This window comes from Prionailurus bengalensis, chromosome C1 (genome assembly GCF_016509475.1).
Source record: "Prionailurus bengalensis isolate Pbe53 chromosome C1, Fcat_Pben_1.1_paternal_pri, whole genome shotgun sequence".
Taxonomy (NCBI): domain Eukaryota; kingdom Metazoa; phylum Chordata; class Mammalia; order Carnivora; family Felidae; genus Prionailurus; species Prionailurus bengalensis.
The window spans coordinates 68,854,342-68,876,426 of record NC_057345.1 but is presented as its reverse complement, the minus strand read 5'-3'; the positions used below and the strand labels follow the sequence as shown (position 1 = coordinate 68,876,426).

Genomic DNA, 22,085 nt, shown 5'->3' with positions numbered 1-22,085 from the left:
CATCTCAGGATTTCATTTTCTTTATATAAGTGTAGTTATCAGGACCGTTTTGGTTGCAAGTTATGGAAATAATTCAAATAAGCTTCAGCAAAGCAATTTACTGGTTCATAGATCCCTAAAGTTTAATAACTGGAATTAAGGCTCAGCCTTCCTTAGGGTCCATAAACCCATCAATTCTCCCTTTGCCTACAAGTTGGCTTTGGATTTCCAGTTTAAAAAATTACAAGGACAGACTATGTATGATTGGCTCATTTTTGGCGGAGTGTGCACCATAAGACCAATCAGGAGTTCAAGGTCAAGGAAGACCACAACTCCTTTCTAGAACTTTTCAAAAGACAAATGTAAAGATATTTGAAAGTGCTTGAGATTTTTGGGTGAAAATAACATGCTACATAAGTAAAGTATATTCTAATAACTTAGAATATACTTATCATTTTTGAGTATTTAGCTAAATGGAATCTGTCTACAAAAAGAAGTTTGAAAACTAGTTTTGTATAATAGCTATCAATGTATGTTTTGGTATTTTTAGTATAATACAATATTTACAATCTTACTGGTTTGTTTAAGCTGAACAGAAAAATACCGATTCTTATTTCTACTCTTTTTTGTTTCCTGAAGTTCTTATAGCTTGGTAAATAAATGTGATCAAATTCCATTTCAGTATAACCAGGTTTAGCTTGCAAGTTAAACTGACTATATCATTAATTTATTACATTAGAGAAAGGAAAGTTTATGTGTTATTCATGAGAAAACTAAATGTTAAAAAAAGAAAATATTTTTGAATTTAGTTTTATGTGCAACAATGAATGAGATAAAAAAGACAAAAAAGAATCAATGTGGTAATTCCAATATTTTATGTCTTTGTGGGTCTGATTCTGCTTTTTATCTTTTTTTTCACCTAATTTTTGATTATTCGACTCTCACCACCACCCCCTTTTTAAATAGTGTGTTTGTGATTTCTAACTTATACCTATGGAATTCTATCTGTTAAAATTCTTGGAGTGATGAAATAAAGATGGGCTCTCTAGAGTGGATTTTTGTTTTTTAATTCTACTGAGCCCAAAAGGCACAGCTAGGGACCAGTTTAAATCCTTATCTTGGAATCTTTACACCACTGAGATTACGTGAATTTTTGCTGGAATAAAAATAAGGCTGTTTTATGATTATGAATTTTTAGAGGAGAATTTTTTTCTCCTTAGTTATACATTTAAGACTTAAAGTTTTTCTTGCAGTTTCCTCTATGAGATGATTGCTTTGTAGACCAGGTTAATGATAAGGATATATGCATTTTGGATCCCAGCACAAGCCTTGGGCTGTGTCACTTTTTCTAGTACCAGCAAGAACATGAAAAATAAAATTCTTGTTCACCCCATTCAGTAAACGTCCTTAAGGTAAGAGATACTTCAGTGGTTAGCAACCTTAGAAAAATCATGTTGTCCTCTAAATTAATGTAGAAAAAAAATGCTAAAATTTCATATCCATTAAAGATTTTTAAAAAATCAAATCAAACTAAAAACAAAAAAAGGAAAATTTCTTAACTTGACAGAGGATATCTACAAATACTTACAACTTAATGGTGAAACTTTCATAGAATTTAGTTTTAAAAACAGGAAAAAAAGTTGTCTACTATCATCATGTCTGTGCAATACTAGGTTAGACTGGTCTATTGGTGGAGAACACAAAAATGAAATGGTGTAAAAACTGGAAAGGAAGAAATAAAGCTGAAATTATTCACAGAAAAAGCACTGTGTTTATAGGAAATACAAGAGAAAATACAGATAAAGTACGAAAATTAATAAGGAAGTTGAGAAGGTTTGCTGGATAAAATAAAAATACAAAAGTTATTTGTGTTTCCGTGTACCAGAAACAAACATTAGGAACTATCACTTTAAAAAAGAAATCATTAAAAACATATAATTAAAAATTTTAATAAAATGGTAGAGATATATCTAACAAGTTTATGAAATAAAACTTTTTTGAAAAATATTACATATAAAAATATACATATAACATTTATATAATATTGTATAAAATCTAAGATTTATATAGAAGAAAGAATGGTCTTAGGAGCCAAAATACTCTTGATAAAGATCACATAGAGGAACTTACCAGGTTTTTAAGTTAGCAGTGAAATATTGGTGAAGGGATAAACAAATTGAAAGAAAAAAACAGAGAGCTAAAAATTAGATCATAAAATATATGGAAACTTGATTCATGAAAAGCTAGCTTTGAAGATCATTTGGGAAAGTATAAACCATTCAGTATATGGTGTAAAAACTATAATTTCTATTTTAAAAATTTATTTCTAACTCACACCATACACAAAAATTTCAAATGGATTAAAGGCTTAAATGTGAAAAACAAAATGTTAAAAACACTGAGATCAAGGGAAAGATTTCTTATGTAGGAAATGTAAGATATAAGCAAAAATCGAAACTTTGTTAAGTTTAACTGCATTAAGATTCAGAATTCTGTCGTAAAAGGGCACCTTAATAAAGTGAAAGGATGGAGAGCACCCCAAACACTGTCAGTTTGATGCTGCCCTATTTGAACCCACATTTGGTCAAATACACGCTTTAAAAAAAAATAAAGAAGTAAAAAGGCAATCCACTAGCTAGAAAAATACATTTATTACACAAATAAAGAACAATGGATTAATAAAGATATTGCCTAGAATTTTTAAATTTGTTTTTAAAAGATTTTACTTTATTTGTTTATTTTTAATGTTTATTTACCTTTGAGAGAGAGAGTGTGTGCAAGTGGGGGAGGAGCAGAAAGAGAGGGTGACACAGAATCGGAAGCAGGCTTCAGGCTCTGAGCTGTCAGCACAGAGACCCGACTCAGGTCTCGAACTCACAGACTGTGAGAACATGACTTGGGCCAAAGTAAGACACTCATCGGACTGAGCCCCTAGATTTTATTTTATTTTTAAAGTTTATTTATTTGTGTATTTATTTATTTATTTATTTACTTATTTATTTTTGAGATGGAAGGGGCAGGGGGCAGAGAGAGAGGAAGAGAGAGAATCCCAAGCAGGCTCTGTGCTTTCAGCACAAAGACCATCAAGGGGCTCCATCCCATGAACTGTGTGCTCATGACCTGAGCCGAAATCCAGAGTTGGACACTTAATGGACTCAGCCACCCAGGTGTCCTTAGAAGATTTTATTTTTAAGTAACCCCTACACCCAACATGGGGCTCAAACTTACAACCCTGAGATCAAGAGTCCTGTGTGCCACTGACTGAGCCAGCCAGGTGTCCCTACAATTCAATTTTTAAAAAATTGGTTAAAGAGAATCAATACCTCATAGAACAGAAAACCCTAATTGTTAATTAAGTGAGAAAAGATGCACAATATCATGCATAATCAAAGAATTGAAATTTGAAACTCTGAGGAGTTTTTATCTCCTATTCAGAAAAGTGATAAAAATTTTAAGGTACCTGACAACAAACAATAAGTGCTAACAAGGTTGTAGAACTATTGAAACATTTATCTTTACATAGTTGACAGGAATGTAAAATTGATACATTGTGCAAGTTAGGAATTTTCTAATAAATTTGAAACTTCATACTCTGTGACTCAGCAATTTCATTTTCAAGTATATATTCTAGAGCAATTTCACAACCTCACATTATTGGCATTTTAGTCCAGATAATTCTTTTTTGTGGTGACTGTTTTGTGCCTTAAAGGGTTTTTAGAGCATCCCTGGATTTTATCTATGAGAAACCAGTAGAATCCCCCAAGTTAGGACAACCAAAAATGTTTCCACACATTGCCAAACACTACCTGGGGGCAAAATCACTCCTGGTTAAGGACTGCTTGCCCTAGAGAAATTTTAGTACATACATTTATGCCTGTTAAAGAATGTTATAGCAGCACCATGTAAACAGTAAAAAACAAAACCAAAAAATTGGAAGTAACCCAAATACCAATCAATGTTAAAGACAAATAAATTATGGCACATAATGGAATACTATACAACAGGTAAGCTAATGAATTATAGTTAGTGCAACAAAAGTTTGAAACTGAAGAACTTAATGTTGAATGGAAAAGTCACAGACAAATACGTACATTTTCACTTACATATTATTGCAAACATATCAACAAAATAATAATATGTTTAGGGGTGCAAATACATGCAATAAAATTATAAGGAAAATAAGGGATAGGGAAAATTTAGGATACTGTTTAGTTCTGAGGAAGACGGTTAAGGAATTATAGAAGGGCACAAAGAGAACTTGGAAGGTCACAGGGGACACAGGCATTCATGATTTATTTCTTATATGTGTATTGGACATTTTATTTTTTAGCTGATAAATATTTAATTTTTTAAAAAGGAAGCAAGTATTTTAACCTTATAAACTGTGAAAAGCAATTCAATAACACAACAGAAATGTCTTTTTATTTATTTAATAATTTTGATTTGTATGTTTGAACTGAAATGGTAAAAACTCATTTCATAAGCCAACTTAGGTTATTGCTAATAAGTTCTGTGGTTAAAACAAAATGTATTAACCGTCCATCAAGAAGGACATCCTGTCTTCAAAGACAATGGCTATTAACAGATAACATATTCAACCAACTGCTCTAAAAGCAGAGCTTTATTATTATTATTTTTAAACAGAATAATCTAGTGTCAGTAATCAGTGTATGGAGTGAATTTCCTCTTATAAAAAGCCCATCAACTGTTTTTTGCTAATTAAGATGAATATTATTCCTGTGAAATGAACCAAAAAGTTATATGAAACCGGAAATCCCAAAAGGGATCTATAATCTACAAGAATAATTGCTTGCAATTTTAATTGAAGGAAAAAGAGAGAACTGTTTTTAATCTTTCCTTTTCTCAAAATATTAAACTAATCAACCTGTTGGCCAATTAACAATTCTTTACTATTACTACATCTGACCTAAAAATTGACATTTGATATATTTGAAACTGTCGTGGAATTTTAAAAAATAAATTGCACAATGACTATTGGCTATACTTAACTCCAGTATGGAACTTTTGTCATTCATGAAATAAAGTAACAAATTTTTATTAATGCTCTCAGAAATAAAACATATTTTATTATTCATTGAAGACTAGATGCTGTGACTATTCACAGAAATATGAATTCAATCTTTGTTCATTAAGTACAGCCAGAATTGGGAATGAGAGGAAAGATCTGTTTTGCTGAAGAGCAGATTAATTACACTGAGAAATTTGCTTTATTTAAATAGTTGGCATTTGTCTCTAATCTATTAGAAAAACTTGTTAATTCTGAAGATTTATTCTGTTTTAAAGTTAGTTTGAATAGATACATGTGAAACAAAATATATATTTACTTTTCAATTTAGTTCACATAGTAATTCAGAAATTTAGCAGCTTGCTTAAATTTGCAGTTACAAATCAGAAAGAAATAGTTGGAATGAGCAGATGTTTTAGTTATCCAATAACTTGTTACACTGACCTGATCTTGGTTATGGGTGGGAGGTTAATTTTGTTTATCTTTTTTCTAAAATGTCATGATATGTCAGTCGTACTAAAGATAGAGTAGAAGCAAAAAGAGAATTAAGAATTAAAATTTTGATTCCCCAATAAATCAGATTAGCATCTTTGCAGCATAAACCTATTAGAAATATATACATCCATATACAAATAGATATGAATTTGGCTTCCCAGTCTTTAGAAAAGACTGATGCTAGATTTTTCCCTCACCTATTATTTACAGTGGTATTTAAAGCAAAGTGAGAAATTTCATTTAAAATTTCTAGGTACATTTAAAAAATAGCTATATGAAAAGAATATTATCAAAATGCACAATATATAGTCTCTCATTTATACAATGTAATTTGGATGAGACTTTCAATACAAGTGAATTTTGCAAACGAATGAAAATTACCCTTTTAATCATTAAAACCCTTTTAATCATTAAAACCTTTTCATTCTAATGACTCCAAATCTCACAATATTATCTTATGCTCTGTATAGTAAGTTTAAGGATGCATCATTTTATTGTAAAATTCTAGGGCTAGAAAGGAATTCAGATTTAATAAAAAATCTTCCAGTATAACTCTCTGATTTAAGAGATCAGAAATTTTAAACCCAAAGTATACGATATAGCTTCTCAAAATCTATCGTATAGTTAGTCTGTGGTCCCTCAATTCTTTCTTACAACTGATGAAAAGGTGGGAACAGCCTCTGACTTTTCAATTCATTCCTCTTGCCCCTCTCGGTTTTTATAATATCCTTCCTGGTTTGTGAGCTAGACAATCAGAGAACAAATTCTGTTTTAGATTTATGTAAACTGAGAGCAAGTGGGATGTAAGTGAGAATTTGGGAAGTATTAATGTGAACATGAGTAAGATGCTGGCTAGAGCACTTTTTTTTTCTTCCCTAAATTTCCTCTAAAATTATGGCTTATGTCCAGATGAAGTTGTTGGATATTTGAGATATAACTGCAGCTCATACATTTATGCTGTATTTTCATATAATAAATTACTCCTGAGAAGAAATTTTTAATCTTGAAAATATTCTATTAGTTCTATTTATTATGTTTATTATTAATAAATGATTTTAAACTATTATTTAGATTTAAAGAAACCCTTGTGCTAACATATTCTTATAGTTACCTAGTTGTCTATTATACTTTATTACTCTCAATCTTGGATCTTAAAATAATTCTGTACATTAAACTTGTAAAGGTGATTATTGGTTGTAGGTGAGTAAATTACACAGATTTTACATCACAGTTTTCTGTTATTATTGAGGAGTTTGATTTACTGTCTTAAAAGTGTGAGCTTATTTTAAAAGTTTTACCTTCATGTTTTAGCCTGTTTCTAGCTAGACCTTTTCTTCTTTTTTAAAAATTATTTAATTAATTAATTTGTTAATTCATCAATTTATTTATAGAAGATTTTATTCTTAAATAATCTGTATACCCTTTGTGGGGCTTGAACTTGCAGCCCTGAGATCCAGAGTCACATGCTCTACTGACTGAGCCAGCCAGGCATCCCTATATTGGCTTTTCTTCTTAAAAATTTCATAAAATATCAAATTCTTATGAACTATACACCAATGTGAAACTGCAGATCTTTTCATTTCAATTTTAAAATGTTTATTTTTTCACACACATATACCTGAATTCTAGGAGTATTTTTGTATGGGAGTAAAATTAATAAAAGTGATAGCTTTAACCTCATTTTAAATTCTTCATTATCTTTTTTTTTAATCCAATTAAACTTCAATTTATATTTTTGGTTCCTTCTGGGCTTAGCTGCAGTTTTTTGTTTGTTTGTTTTGTTTTTGCCTTTGCTCTTTTAAAATTGTGTAAGATCATTTTGATTATGCAATTGGCACAAGACTATTTCCTCTGTTACATATATTCACATTTCATTAATAATAAATATACTGTTTTAAATAGCCTAATATTCAAATAATGGTGTTGTTCTGATTATAAAAATATACATATTTATTATAGGAATTTCAGGAATTGAAGATGTAATGAAGACTATTAAACTACCCATTTTCCACTGTTTTGTGCACCTTTTTTTGAGGTTTTTTCCTAAGTCTACCATATGCTCTCAATTCTCTTTCCTCTTGATACACAAGCACACGTGTACACAATGTACAATGTATGTATTTTGTGTCCTGCATTTCCACTATTATTAATAGCAATTTTGATGATCAGTTTATTTCAAAGTGATTTTTTTCTACAGTGAGAAATTCCTTCTTTTTATAGGGAATATCCAAGACTACTGGGAAAAAAACATCATAGGAAGCAGTAATAACTTGCTGAGAAATATCATTTTACATTGACCTTTCCCATTCAATAAAATTAATTTTTATTGTTATTTGAATTGTAAAGAGGTTATGATTAAGACTAAAACTAAACATTACCTTTTGACATCATAAAAACATAAAGGCAAGAAAACTATGTGTTTAAACAAAATCATACAGTAGCTAGCTCGCTTAGGAGAAGTTATGATATATGCTCTTAGAAAACAAACATTTTTAAATTCACAGATGCTGCAAAGCCCCGGTCAAACATAAATTACAATCAGTTTTTATGTAACAGTAAAAATTCCAAAGGACTCTTACTCACCAACTCTCAATATGTATCACAGATATGCTTTTTCTTTATGCTCATAGAATATAAACCACATTTATTTCTATATCTGTGTATACTTTAAAATAAATTATCCCAGAAGACAAAATGTTGACTACACTGTGTTCAAATGCAATACAACAACAACAACAATAACAACAAAAACAACAAAACGCAGAAATCTTATACTCTGAAGAGCCTGTACATGGTGAGAATTTTGGAATGCTTATAGCATTTGAATGCAGTATCCATTTATTTCAAGAATATAAGCTGCCTTATAATTATCAGATCATTCAATACTTTTAGCAAATGCCACTCCATTTTTATTATAACAATTCACTCTTTCTTGTTCGAGTACTATCATATATAGAAAGAGCTCTTTACTTACCATTCTGGGAAAGATGAAATTTATCATTATGCCACAAATACCCTGGAAAGCAAAGAAAATATTATTATTTATTATACCTCCATCCACAGGGTTCTAACCGCCAAATGTAATGCATCAGCAGCAAAACAAAAATGAAGTAAATCTATTGCAGAAAACACAAATCAGTGTTCTAAGAATTCTTGAACATGTATTACATGATTTTGAACAGAGCTACTTTAGAATTAAGCAATTGTTGTGATAAGGAGTTTCAAAGTCAGAAATAGAACATTATATTTTCCCCAAACAAATATATTAGGATTAAGAGAATGTTGTCAATGAACTACTCTCCTTCTCCCCTTTAGCTCAGTTGAAACTTTCATTTCTATAGATGCGACAGCTATACCCAAAACTCTTTAAGGGAAAATTGAGGGTCATTCTACTTTCTTGAGGTCAACATTAGTGACCATTTTTTTTTATACATTCTTTTTTTTTCAATATATGAAGTTTATTGTCAAACTGGTTTCCATACGACACCCAGTGCTCATCCCAAAAGGTGCCCTCCTCAATACCCATTACCCACCCTCCCCTCCTTCCCACCCCCCACCAACCCTCAGTTTGTTCTCAGTTTTTAAGAGTCTCTTATGCTTTGGCTCTCTCCAAATCTAACCTCTTTTTTTTTTCTTCCCCTCCCCCATGGGTTCCTGTTAAGTTTCTCAGGATCCACATAAGAGTGAAACCATATGGTATCTGTCTTTCAATGTATGGCTTATTTCACTTAGCATAACACTCTCCAGTTCCATCCATGTTGCTACAAAGGGCCATATTTCATTCTTTCTCATTGCCACATAGTACTCCATTGTGTATATAAACCACAATTTCTTTATCCATTCATCAGTTGATGGACATTTAGGCTCTTTCCATAATTTGGCTATTGTTGAGAGTGCTGCTATAAACATTGGGGTACAAGTGCCCCTATGCATCAGTACTCCTGTATCTCTTGGGTAAATTCCTAGCAGTGCTATTGCTGGGTCATAGGGTAGGTCTATTTTTAATTTTTTGAGGAACCTCCACACTGTTTTCCAGAGTGGCTGCACCAATTTGCATTCCCACCGACAGTGCAAGAGGGTTCCCATTTCTCCACATCTTCTCCAGCATCTGTAGTCTCCTGATTTGTTCATTTTGGCCACTCTGACTGGCGTGAGGTGATATCTGAGTGTGGTTTTGATTTGTATTTCCCTGATGAGGAGCGATGTTGAGCATCTTTTCATGTGCCTGTTGGCCATCTGGATGAGTGACCATTTTTTTTTAATCCAAATTTATATATAAGTTATTTTCCTGTTTGGAATCTTGAACTGGAAATCTGATGTAGGAGGTGAGAAACAAAATTAGAAGTCTAAGCTCCAACTTTTCCACACTAAATAAATGATAACAAAGCATTATTTATTTTCTTACTGTTTTCTGTTCATTAAAAACAAGGTTTTGATTGCACCCATGATAAGAATTAGAACAAAATTATATTTGAAAAAGGAATTTTTTCTTGAATTTCTTGTGTTCTTTAGAATTTTGTAATTAAAACTTACTCTCACATTTAATAATTAGTACAAAATTACCTTTCTTAGTGTCAATAGTTCTAAAATAAAGAAACATGTCAGTATGTAAGAAAATATGCTTTTCTCATATCCTGATAGTGTTATTATGTATTGGTCATTTTCCCTTCCTTTATTTACTTATTTTTTAAATATCATAATTTAGAGAAAAACACACTGAGTCATTTCCCTCTACCTCCCCTACCAAAACTAGATGTCTAAGGAAATTTTAATAGAAAACATACTCAGAAAATGGTTTTTACTTGAGTTTTTGGATAATGACATTTCAGACCCTTCAAAGTTTTGTTTTGTTTTTAAGTTTATTTACTTATTTTGAGAGAGAGAGTGCACGCAAGCAGGGAAGCGGCAGAGACAGAGTGTGAGAGAGAATCCCAAGGAGGCTCTGTCTGCACAGAGCCCAAAGCAGGGCTCAATCTCACCAACTGGAGATCATGACCTGAGCTGAAATCAAGAGTTGATGCTTTAACCCAATGAGCCACCCAGGGGCCCCAAGGCTATTTTTGAATGAAATAATTTTGAATAATAATTGTCATGTGTTAATGTAATTTGAATCATTATTTCCAGTAAAGAAAATGTTTCTATAAATAAAAACTAGCTAAAAATTCAAATTTTATACACACACACACACACACACACACACACACATATATATATATGTATGTATATTTAAGTAAGCTCTATGCCCAACATGGGACTTGAACTCACGACCCTGGGATCAGAAGTCACATCCTCTACCTACTGAGGCAGCCAGGTGCCCCTGAAATGACAGATATTGATGTTCACAAAATTTACTGACTTTTTTTCTGGAGAATAAAATTAAGATTTGAAGTGTGTCCTACTTAGATTTTGACATAGAGGATATCTTAGTTTTTAAACATTTTTACTTTTAAAGAAACATTTGGGTAGTTTCTGTAGAAATTCTGTAATGATTCAGGAATTCTGCCAATGAGTATAGGAATAGTTTTAAGGCAACTTAAAATAGTTTCTTAAGTTTAAGGAAACTTAAAATAGTTCCTTTTAAGGAAACTATTTATATACTTAATTGTACATATTGACAATTTATTTCAAAATTTTGTATTTATTGATTTTTAATGAAATATTTTAATGGAAAAGACTTTTAACTTAGAAATATTTTATTGTATGTGGTGCTTATTCCCAAAGAATTATTAATACTATTTTTGATATTATAACTCATATTTATAATTTTTAAACTGCTCAAAAAAAAAAGCAAAATAATTTTAAGCACCAGCTCCTGAAGAGGGCAGCACGTTCTAGATATTATTGAATTCCAAGCTCAAATATGACAGCTTTGGCTTCAGAATACTTTTTTCTAAGAACTTGAGAGAAAAAAATTGGATATTTTTTATAGATGTCTATTCCCATGATACAATAAACTAGCAGAAATTCTAGGCAGCTGCAGACCAAGGTCAAAACTGTATTTGATTATTAAAAGAGAACATTCAAATTAGACACCTAAAGCAATGTATTTAGAAAGGGAACAACAAAATACTAGTAAGGAGACTTTCCATAAGGAATGTGTTTTATCTTAATACTGTAGATAACTTTTCCTATTGGCAGTGCATTGACTGTCAAAACTACTAAAGGGGTTAGATTTAATTATCTCACTTCTTGCACATTTCATCTCAATTGCTATGGCAACATTCAGTTGCCTCAGCAGCAATGCACACTTTAATCAGATATTTCCTCCTTATTTCTCTATGAGCCAAAACTGTGTAGTCAAATTTACAACCAAGTCCTGATGAATCTGATAACACTTCCTACAATTTAATGGGCAACTTGCCTCCACCCACACATATAAATATTTTCAGAGAGGCTTGTAACTATTGGACAAGTGTAAGACTTGATAAGAATATACATTTGGACTTTCCTACTTCACTTTTTTTTCTCTTTCTGCCACCATTCCTTTATAGCAAATTAGTTTTTTGTGTGTTTTTGTGTGTTTTTTTTGCCAATTTGAAACTCACTCCAGCAAGCCTCTACCATGGGTCATCTAACCTCAATAAAATAGCCAATGAATAAGGGAAACGACCTCTCACATTCTTCTTCCTTAAGAAGTCTATTGAATTACTTGCATTTTATCTGAATATACTCAGAATTGGCACATCAAAGAGCTTCTTTCTATTTCTTGAAAGCAGGTAAGAGAAGGAAGAAAAATAACTGAAGACAAAGTAAAACATGATATAAGAGGAAACCTGTAGAGTCTCAGACTTAAGTGGAGAGCCAAGCATGAAGAAAATTTAGCCAAGCTTCAGTAATAGCAATTTTAATGAGAAGAAAAAGCATGATGCATTAAATCACTGATGTCACTTGGGTGAATATTAACCATCTACATTGTTGGACAAATCATCATTTTATTTTGCAAAAGACTAGAGAAACTTTTGTGGGCATATAGGGAATATTCAAACTGTCTTCAATTCTGACTTAAAGGGTTAGCTTATTATAATTTCATAAATGCTTAGAATTTTTCAAATAGTAACTATTTCAATTTGATACTTTTATAATAATTTTTTAAACTGTAATTAAGAAGCAAAGTGATCTTAAGTCTTCTTGACAATTTTAGTGCCTGCTAAAATTTGTATTTAGATAGCAAACATTTTATCCTGAAGTTGTGATAGTTCTCTGGTGAGAAATTTTACACCAGTAGCTAACAGTAATATTTCAGCATGATGTTTCAATCACCACTTAGTAGTGTCTGGTAACATTTTCATTAATGGAGGCAACCAAAAAGATGCTTTCTATAGCTGGGTTTACCAGTCTGACATTTTCATGGCAATTTCTAGATGGTATCTTAGGTATTACAAACCACCTAAATACAGCAATCAATGAAAACTTGACCAAACATAAAAAAGGTTATTTAAGGTACAGTTTGTATGTATTTTTAATTTTAATTGAGATAATCATTAAAAGACTATGTTCACCATATGGTTATTGAAAACTTAGCTTCTCATTAATGATGAAGTTTGGATGCCATATAACCTAGGGAGTAGCTGAAGGAATAGAAGTTTAATTAAAAAGAGAAACCTGCAGAAGAAGAGAAGCACGGAAACTATCTTCACATATTTGAAGGGCTTCTTATGTAAAGGAGACAGCGAGTATTTTAGAAAACCAAGACAAATGGCAAAAAGTTCCAGAGAAGTGGATTCCAGTTCCGTATAAAGAAAATTTAAAAACAGAATTCCTCAAACAATGGCACGAGCTATGAAGCAATAAGTGCCTTGTCTAGGTGTATTTTATAAACCGTTTGCATATGAACTCTTTAATTTCTGTTGCTTGAATTCTGGGACAACATTGCAGAATCACTCTACAGATTTAGATCTGGGAGTTCAGATGAGTCACTTCTTAATGAATTTTTCAAGTACCAGTGCTTTATGTCAGTATGGAAACCTAGCAGTGATCTGCAAACAGCATATTCAGCAGCAAGTTTGCAAATCCTACTCTGGAGAAATGGTCTAAATGAGAAAAACAAACAGTTCTTAGAGTGAAGAGTTATCTAAAACCTCCAAGGAGACATGTAAATCGGTCCTAATTGGCATTCTTTCAAGAACCTCAGTAGATGCCAGGGAGTGACTAGGGGTGAAGAATGAGTTTCCCTTTCAGTCTTGACTTGGCTCTTCAACCTAAAGCTGGGGTGTTGCCAGACAATGTGTATGCCGCTGACTGTGTTAGACTTGTTCTCTGGATGAAAGGAAGATTTTGGCACTATCCTCAAACTCTATATTCACTTAAGAAATAGTAATTGCTCAATTAAGGGCCCAGAGCTTTTTTCCTGTACCCAGAGAAATTAAAAGTTGAAGAGAAAATTGCACATGATGTGGGAATGTTCACCTTCGCCAAGGTGGCTGATTAAGATAAGGGAAAGTTGTAAGTAATTCGAAGATTATAAATATAAGGAAATTGCTGATTCTTTAGTCAAAGTGATGGTCACTTTTTGTATAATACCAGATCCTATAGAGTTCCAGTTTACGTTAGTTGGAAGTCGTCTTTTTACTTAGTTCGGTTTTGACGTTTCCTTATGTTATCCTTCTCTCAAATCACATTGAAGGATACAAGGGGCTCACAAAAGGTCTTACATAATAATATCTAACCTTAATATACTCCAGTGCTGTTGTTTGGAGCATGAGATCTTTTGGAGAATGCCTGTCTACCAGAAGCATCTCTTTCTATCCAAGGAGCTGATGAGTAGTTTTGCAATAAGGAAAACTAACTTTAATTCTTACCCTCAAAGAATGTAGGATGTTACATATGTCACTTTACTCTTTCCTGCTCCTCCAGGCTTCTTCAAATCAAGCCTTTATATTAACTTATGTTGTTTAAAATTCTACCTGCTGAGGTTTTGCTGGCAAATGGTCTTGAAACTTGTTTCCGAAATGCTCACCCACAAAAGCTTTTACTAGCCAATTCCATTTGGTTGGCTATACTCCCAAAACAGTCTCTGGTGAATGAAAACATTAGCTGCAGAGAAACAGAAACTTCCATGGCACCCTGGAGGAACTTTTTGATCCAAAAGACACTCCTAGTAAACCAAAGTGTCATTGCAAATTCGTGAACATTTCCTTATGTCATGAAAAGCAGTAGGAGGAAAAGCTGCATTTGCACAATGGCCGTTCCATGTGTGTAAACCTGGTCTCCAACGTGAGATCAAAGACTGTCTTCAATCAACAAGTATTTATTTAGTGCATACCATGTTTGAGGCTTAAAGAGTCAGAAAAGGACAAATAGGAGCTATTTGAAAATTTCTGGTATTTGTTGAATGAATGAAGAAAGACATGTTGCTGTCCTACAAAAAATTAATCATCTACAGGATTATAAAATTAACATGAAACAAAGTACAATCTCTCTTTATCAGTTAAGACGTTTCATCTATTTTGTGCCACAGAAGGTTTTAATAAATTTCAACTTACTTCCTTCATTTAAGTAGTCCTAACAACAATAAAAAAGCACAAATCAGGTTGCTTTACCCAATATGGCCCTGCACCTGTACATCTACCCATTTGCACTTCTTGTCTGTGGAACTTAAGGTATCTCTACTGAACCTTGACTGCTCTGATTGTGAGCTTAATGAAGACAAGGAAGGTCTGCATTTTTGTTTTCTAACCAGTGCAACAGTGCCTGGTAAACAATAATAAGCATTCAGAAAATGATTATTTAATGGATAATAAATAAGAGCAATGAAATGGTATTGACATAAACGCAAGAATTTTTCAGCAAGGTTAGTGTGGCTTGAAATGGTGTTCGTTTGATGGAAGATAGAGGATTTTTCCACAGGGCCTTCAGGAATGGATGGGATTTAGATAGTCGAGGGGAAGGAAATAAGGTATTTCTAATGGTGTTATGAATATGAGCAAAGGGATTGTTTGGATACATAGATATTAATGAAAGGATTTCATTCTTCTTGATGGGACCATGGGCTGTGTTATGGGTGAGTGATTTTGTTTGCTTTAGATTAATGGATATTGTATAGCAGTGTTTCTCAACCTTTAATTTGCATTCCTGGGGATCTTGTTAAACTGCAGACTCTAATTTAGTGGGTCTGGATTGAGGTGTGAGATTATCTATTTCTAACAGGTTCCCAGGTGATGTTGGTGCTGGTGCTATACTCTGAAATGTGACTGTGGAGGATCCTTAAAGCTAGACACAGTCATTTGGGCTTGATGCAGCAGGCATTCGGGAACGAACACTATATTCTCCAACAGCTATAGCATGATGAAAACTGCATTTAAGAAGATTAGTGTGTCAACCTTATGAAAAGTATACTAAAGAAGACAGAGTGTGGATATAGGAAAATCAGCTGGGAGGCTGTCTTACACTTCATCTGCGTATTTCACAGATTTGGTTTTCAATTACCTGTTGATTGATTAGTTTGTGTGGACATGGTCAATTCAAAAGTACTTTCTCAGTGGAATAACTGTGGGCCCACTGATTTTTTTTAAAACAAGTCAAGTTTAGGTAAAACACATGGGGAATTCATGAATGCTATTCCCTTCCTCTCCATCTGGAAAAACTGCATTCCTTCCTAAAAATAATTGAAATGTTAGCTCTTCTGTTCTTATCATACTATAAAATTGTAATTATGCCCTCACATGTATGTCTCAGACTCTGATCTTATTATATCATAAAGATAATAATAATAATAATTAGCAATAGTAGTACAACTAGTGTTTTTTGAGTGCTTATTAGTAGTGGCAGGTAAATTGCTAAGTTTTATAATTAAATCCTTATAACAATGTTGTGAGGAATACCGCTATTATCACCCCCATTTCTACAGATGGAAAAAAAAAAGAGTACTTGCATGCCTTAATATGGTGTTAGCTACATGGAAATAAATATATTTATTCAGAGAATGATCAGTCAAATGTCTTCTAAGAAATCACTGATTTCTTAGTGTAGCTTCCATTGTTGCTTGATATCTTTGTCTTAATTCCTTGATCTCAAATAATTATAATGACAGATAGGAATTAGTGAGTGTTTCCTATGTCCTAGGTACTACTTTAAGCAGTTTACATGTGCTGTCTCATTTAATGTTCATAATAATCCTATGATATAGGTGTTATTGTTACCCTCATTTACATATGAAGAAAATGAAGCACAAAGATTAAATAATTTGTCTAAGTTTCCATAGTTTTAGAGCAAAAGTTGTAGTTTGAATCCGCTGCACAGTGTTACTGATCTTAGCCTAACTTGTCCTCAGTAACATGGAATTCTGAGTGTTTTCCTAAGTGAACACCATAAATTTCTTCAAATCATATTTGTGAAAAGTTAATTTTTCATAAGAGAGAGCCCATGAAACGCAAGAAGGCTTATTGTTATATTTTTGCTTCTGTTAGCACATTGCAATGCCTGGCCAGGAGGAACTCCCCAAGGCTGGCAGATACTTAGATATGAGAAATTTTTTTCAGTGAAAGGACAGCAAATCTCAGATAACCTGGGGCCCCCATACATCATCTCTCTAGTCATACACCAAAACCCTCATACCCACAATTCAATTCCACAAAAGAATAAAGAGTACTCTTCAAAACAGGGAAAGGATTATTTAAAAGATAGTCAACACTGATAACAGTAAATAGCTTCAGCGACACCTGGGCAGCTCAGTTGGTTAAGCATCCGATTGCAGCTCAGGTCATGATCTCACAGTTTGTGAATTCAAGCCCCGCATTGGTCTCTACGCTGACGGTGTGGCGTCTGCTTGGGATTCTCTCTCTCTCCCTCTCTCTGGCCCTGCCTGCTCTCTCTCTCTCAAACTAAATAAAGTTAAAATAAATAAATAGGCAAATAAATAAATAAATGGATGCAGTGATATCCTCCCTCTTAGGCTTCTCTTTATCCATGAGCTGCATGGCCAGTTCTTGCTAGAATTTACTTCAAGTTCATGCAGGGAGGGAACATTATAATCTATTATTTGACATATTATTTTAAAAGGTTGTATTATAGTAACGTAAGTAAATATACAAATGTTATCTGTACACATATTTCTACTAAGTTTTCTGCCCCTCAGGAAGAATCTTAATTTTCTAAGATAATATGCATTGATATTTTAATACCTATCATAGAGAATTGGTTCCTTCTTACTAAAATATATAAAGAGGCACTTAATATTTAAACAAAAGAAAACAGAAAGCCATTACTACAACCATGAGTACCAAACATTTGGGAGGTCTTAATTGTTTTCAATGGAACTCCCACCAAGCATAATTGTCCTTTTTCATTATTATTCCACTTTATTTTTAAAGGGGATGGGGGGAACCCCCCTGCATTCTATACCTCCAATTGTATTATACAAATTCATGAAATATAAAATACTTTTCTATAACCTAAAAACTATTTTAGGATTATGACAAAATTTCATGGAAGGTGTTTAATTTGAATTTTTTAAAAGTTATTTTCTTACTTTGAAATATTGCAATTGCAATACAAGTCAAGTCTTTCCTGAATTATCTGTAATGACAACTCATTACTATGACTACTTGAACATATTTTTCAACAGAAACAAGCACATTTTCCTTTATAAATGAAATACACCCACCAACATCAGAATTGATTCATCACTACCATTCAACCCTCAGAATGCATTTAAGTTTTGCGATTTGTTTCAACAATGCTCTTTTTAGCAAAAGGATCCAGTCCAGAATTAAGGAGTGCATTTAGTTTTTAAACTCTTTAGTCTTTTTTAATCTAGAAGATTTCCTCAGTTTTCCCATTATTTTCATGGGTATGAAAATTTAAAAAAATTAAGAAATTTAAGAAACTAAAAAAATTACAATTTATTATTTTGTAATATGCTCCTCATTTTAGGCTTATCTTATCTGTCTTTGCAGCATCATGAAAGTGAGGGTGGATGGATATCATAGTGTCCTATCAGTTGGCACATCACTTGTGATGTTAGTATTGATCTCATGATTAAGGTGATCATTGTAAGATTTTGTTTCTGTTTTTAGTAACTATATTGTGGAGAAGTACATTAAATTTCAATTTATTTATTTATTTACATATATATAATATAATAACAATATAATATTATATTTATATATATAGACTCATGGATATCCATTTTATCCAATAGGTTATAATCTGCTCTTATTATTATTCACTTTGATCTTCAAATAGTCTCAGATATGCACAGTGTGATCCTCTTTAGTCTGACCTCTTTCTTTGACATGTCCCTGGCATTGTTTTGAGTACTCCCATATATTTTTTAAATGTTTATTTTTGAGAGAGAGCATGAGCAGGGGAGGAGCAGGGAGAGGGGGTGGAGGATCTAAAGTGGGCTCTGCACTGACAGCAGGGCTTGAACTCACAAACTCATGAACCATGAGATCACAACCTGAGCTGAAGTCAGACCTCAACTGACTGAGCCACCCAGGCACCCCAAGTACTTCCGTATTTGGGGCACAATAAGATACACTTTATTTTTGTCTTTTTCATGCCCCGGGTATGCAAACAGCTGTTTCTCCAAGCAGTCCTAGTTTCTTTAGATGGTATTTAGATTTGGAAGGCAGGTGTTCCCATTGTTTTGGGTGTGTCATTGTTCTCAGGATCTGGAACTAGGGAAATATATGCAGGAAAAAAAATCTGTCTATCTATCTATCGGCTATTTGTACATGTATACACATATTGACGTATATTTGTATCTGTATCTATATCCATACATTAGGAGTTCACACTGATACCTCCATTTTAATTTAATTTATTTTTTAATTTAAAATCTAGTTAGTTAACATACAATGCAATATTGATTTTAGGAGTAGAATTCAGTGATTCATCACTTACATACAACACCCAGTGCTCATCATAACAAGTGCCCTCCTTAATACCCATCACCCTTCTAGCCCATCCCCCAGTCCCCTCCCTCTATCAACCCTCAGTTTGTTCTTTGTCATTGAGTATCTTATGGCTTGTTCCTCCCTTCTCTTTCCCCTCTTCCTATATGTTCATCTGTTTTGTTTCTTATATTTCACATATAAGTGAACTTACACGATACTTGTCTTTCTCTGACTGACTTATTTTGCTTAGCATAATATACTCTAGTTCCATCCATTTCATTGCAAATGGCAAGATTCCATTCTTTTTGATGGCTGAGTAATATTCCATTTTATAAACACACACACACACACACACACACACACACACCATATATATATATATGACGTATATATATATAACGTCTTCTTTATCCATTCATTAGTTGATGGACATTAGGGCTCTCTCCATAGTTTGGCATTTTTGGGAATACTTTATACACATCAGGGTGCATTTACCCCTTCAAATCTGTATTTTTGCACACTGAAACCTCTATTTCTAAACCAATGCCACATGATCTAACATAGTTGCTCTCTTTTCATATTTTTAACTACCTTCTTCAACAATGAAAAAGCTATATCCCAATTATCCTTAATATATTTATTTGATCTATTTCCTCACATGTAACCAATATCCTATTGCTGTTAAACATCCCAGTCTCCACCCAGACATTCTTCTCATCCTTCGTGAGCTCCAACACTGCTCTTTAGGCTGTTGAGGCTTTCCCCGCCCACACTCCCTATGGATGCCAACCTAACTTGTCCCCGCCTAATGAGTTTAGGGTTTGATTGTTCAGGAAAGGAAAAAAGGAAGGATAAGGGAAGAGGAAAAGGAAGGTAAAAAAGAAGAGAATAAGAAGAAATTGCAGTTCTTTTAAATTGTTGCCTGCTGTGTGGTTTCTAATGTTATTGCATATTATGTATTTAATCGAAAAGTTATCTTTTTATTAAGAAACTAAAAACAAAATAACAAGTCTATCTTAACTAACTAGACTTCACATATTTGACAAATATTTATTGAGTACCTACTACTCTGTGCCAGTATAAATAAATTTTAGTAAAAACCCAATTAACTACAGTTCTCAATTAATCAATATATTTTACCTACTTGCCTTTCAGGGAAATTGGCCAATTATAAGAAATCACATCCAAACTGAAGATTTATTCAAAACAAGGTCAGTCATAAAGTCAGTATGGATTTTACTGTAACTCCCATGACTTATATATTATACTATATAACAAGTGATATTCAGAATTATGACCCTAAAAAGGAATATGAAACTCAATCACAATCTAAATACTGCCATGTTCACTACAGACATTTTAGAAATATTTTCAACAAATATACTTTCATTCAGTTAACCATAAAACTCTATTCCCCAGACAACCAATTTCTATTTTATTTATTCCTTCAACAAATATTTAGGAAACATCTATATGTGTCAGAGTCTGTTTAAGAAGATAAAAATCTATTAAGTTCTTGTTTTAATGGTGTTTAGCATCTAGTGAGGGGAAAAAAGACAATAAACAGGCAATATGTGCTATTCCAGGTTATTATAAGTGCTAAGAAGAAAAATAAGGAAAGCTAGGGGAGCTGCCTTAGACAGGTGGTTAGTTTAGTTTTTTCTTGCCATCAGTTTGCCATTTACCCAGTGACATTCTTTTCCTCAGGATGAGAATTATATTATTCTCTTATTTGTTTGCTGGCTTTCTTTAGTATGTTTGGGTCAAATTTACAATGAACTTTTAGTTGCATCTAAGTCATTTTGCACAGATTGGACCAATATCAATCAAGATGGCAAATTGGGGGCATGCCTGGGTGGCTCAGTTGGTTAAGCATCCAACTTTGGCTCAGGTCATGATCTTGCAGTTTGTGGGTTCAAACCCCACATCTGGCTCTGTGCTGACAGCTCACACTCTCTCTTTCTCTCAAAAATAAATAAACATTAAAAAAAAAGATGGTAAATTGAGGAAGGTAAAAGGGAAAGAAAGGGTTAGTTGGGGAAGCAGTCTGAGTGAATTTTTAAATTAAAAGAGAAACTTAATTATATTGCTTGGGTTTTCTACATCACTTACACTTTCTTCATAATGTGTAAAAGTTATTTTTGCTAAAAAATATTTTCACAGTAGCTGAATTCTACTTCAAACAGTGTAGTGATAAAGCTTATGTATCCTTGAGCAACAATGAATGGAAAATGAAGTGATTGAGGTAGACAAAAATCTTTAAATCTTTCTATTGTTCGTTAGCCACTTTCCAGATGTATATGTTTTACTAACTCGCACAAATGGCGACTTTATTTTAATAATTTAAATTATGGATATGGTCCCAAAGCCTTCTATTATTCTGAAACAATATTTGGTATTTTATTCCTTAGCTCAGTAGATATCTGTCTACTCTAATGGTACTGTTATGAATTTCAAGAATTTATAGTATATTAGTTTAAAAGAAAGATAAATAAGAAAACGAAAGTGGTTAAATTCTAGGATAGATTAGTCAATTGAAATTATTATCATCTATATGTAAAAGACAAGAATTTTGAGACCTGATTTGAAGTCTTCCCAGTCCTTGTTAGATAACTTTGGGCAAATAACTCCTACACTCTTATCTCCAGTCTTCTCTTTGGCAAAATGAAAATGATGCTAGTTTGTGTCTAAAGTCACCATTTAGAAACAAGATCTTAGAATTAAAACAAACAAAGCCAATAAAAAAA

The 22,085-nt window shown here is 32.7% G+C and overlaps 1 protein-coding gene across 36 annotated transcripts in view; it reads right to left on the bottom strand.

Annotated features, from left to right (window-relative positions):
* The window catches only part of ADGRL2 (adhesion G protein-coupled receptor L2), a 624,038-nt gene that overhangs the window by 211,984 nt on the left and 389,969 nt on the right, over positions 1 to 22,085 (bottom strand). For all 36 annotated transcript variants that reach the window (XM_043575408.1, XM_043575393.1, XM_043575396.1 and 33 more), the window contains one exon: positions 8,475 to 8,516. The gene's annotated coding sequence lies outside the window, so the exon portion shown is untranslated. The remainder of the gene's footprint in view (positions 1 to 8,474; positions 8,517 to 22,085) is intronic.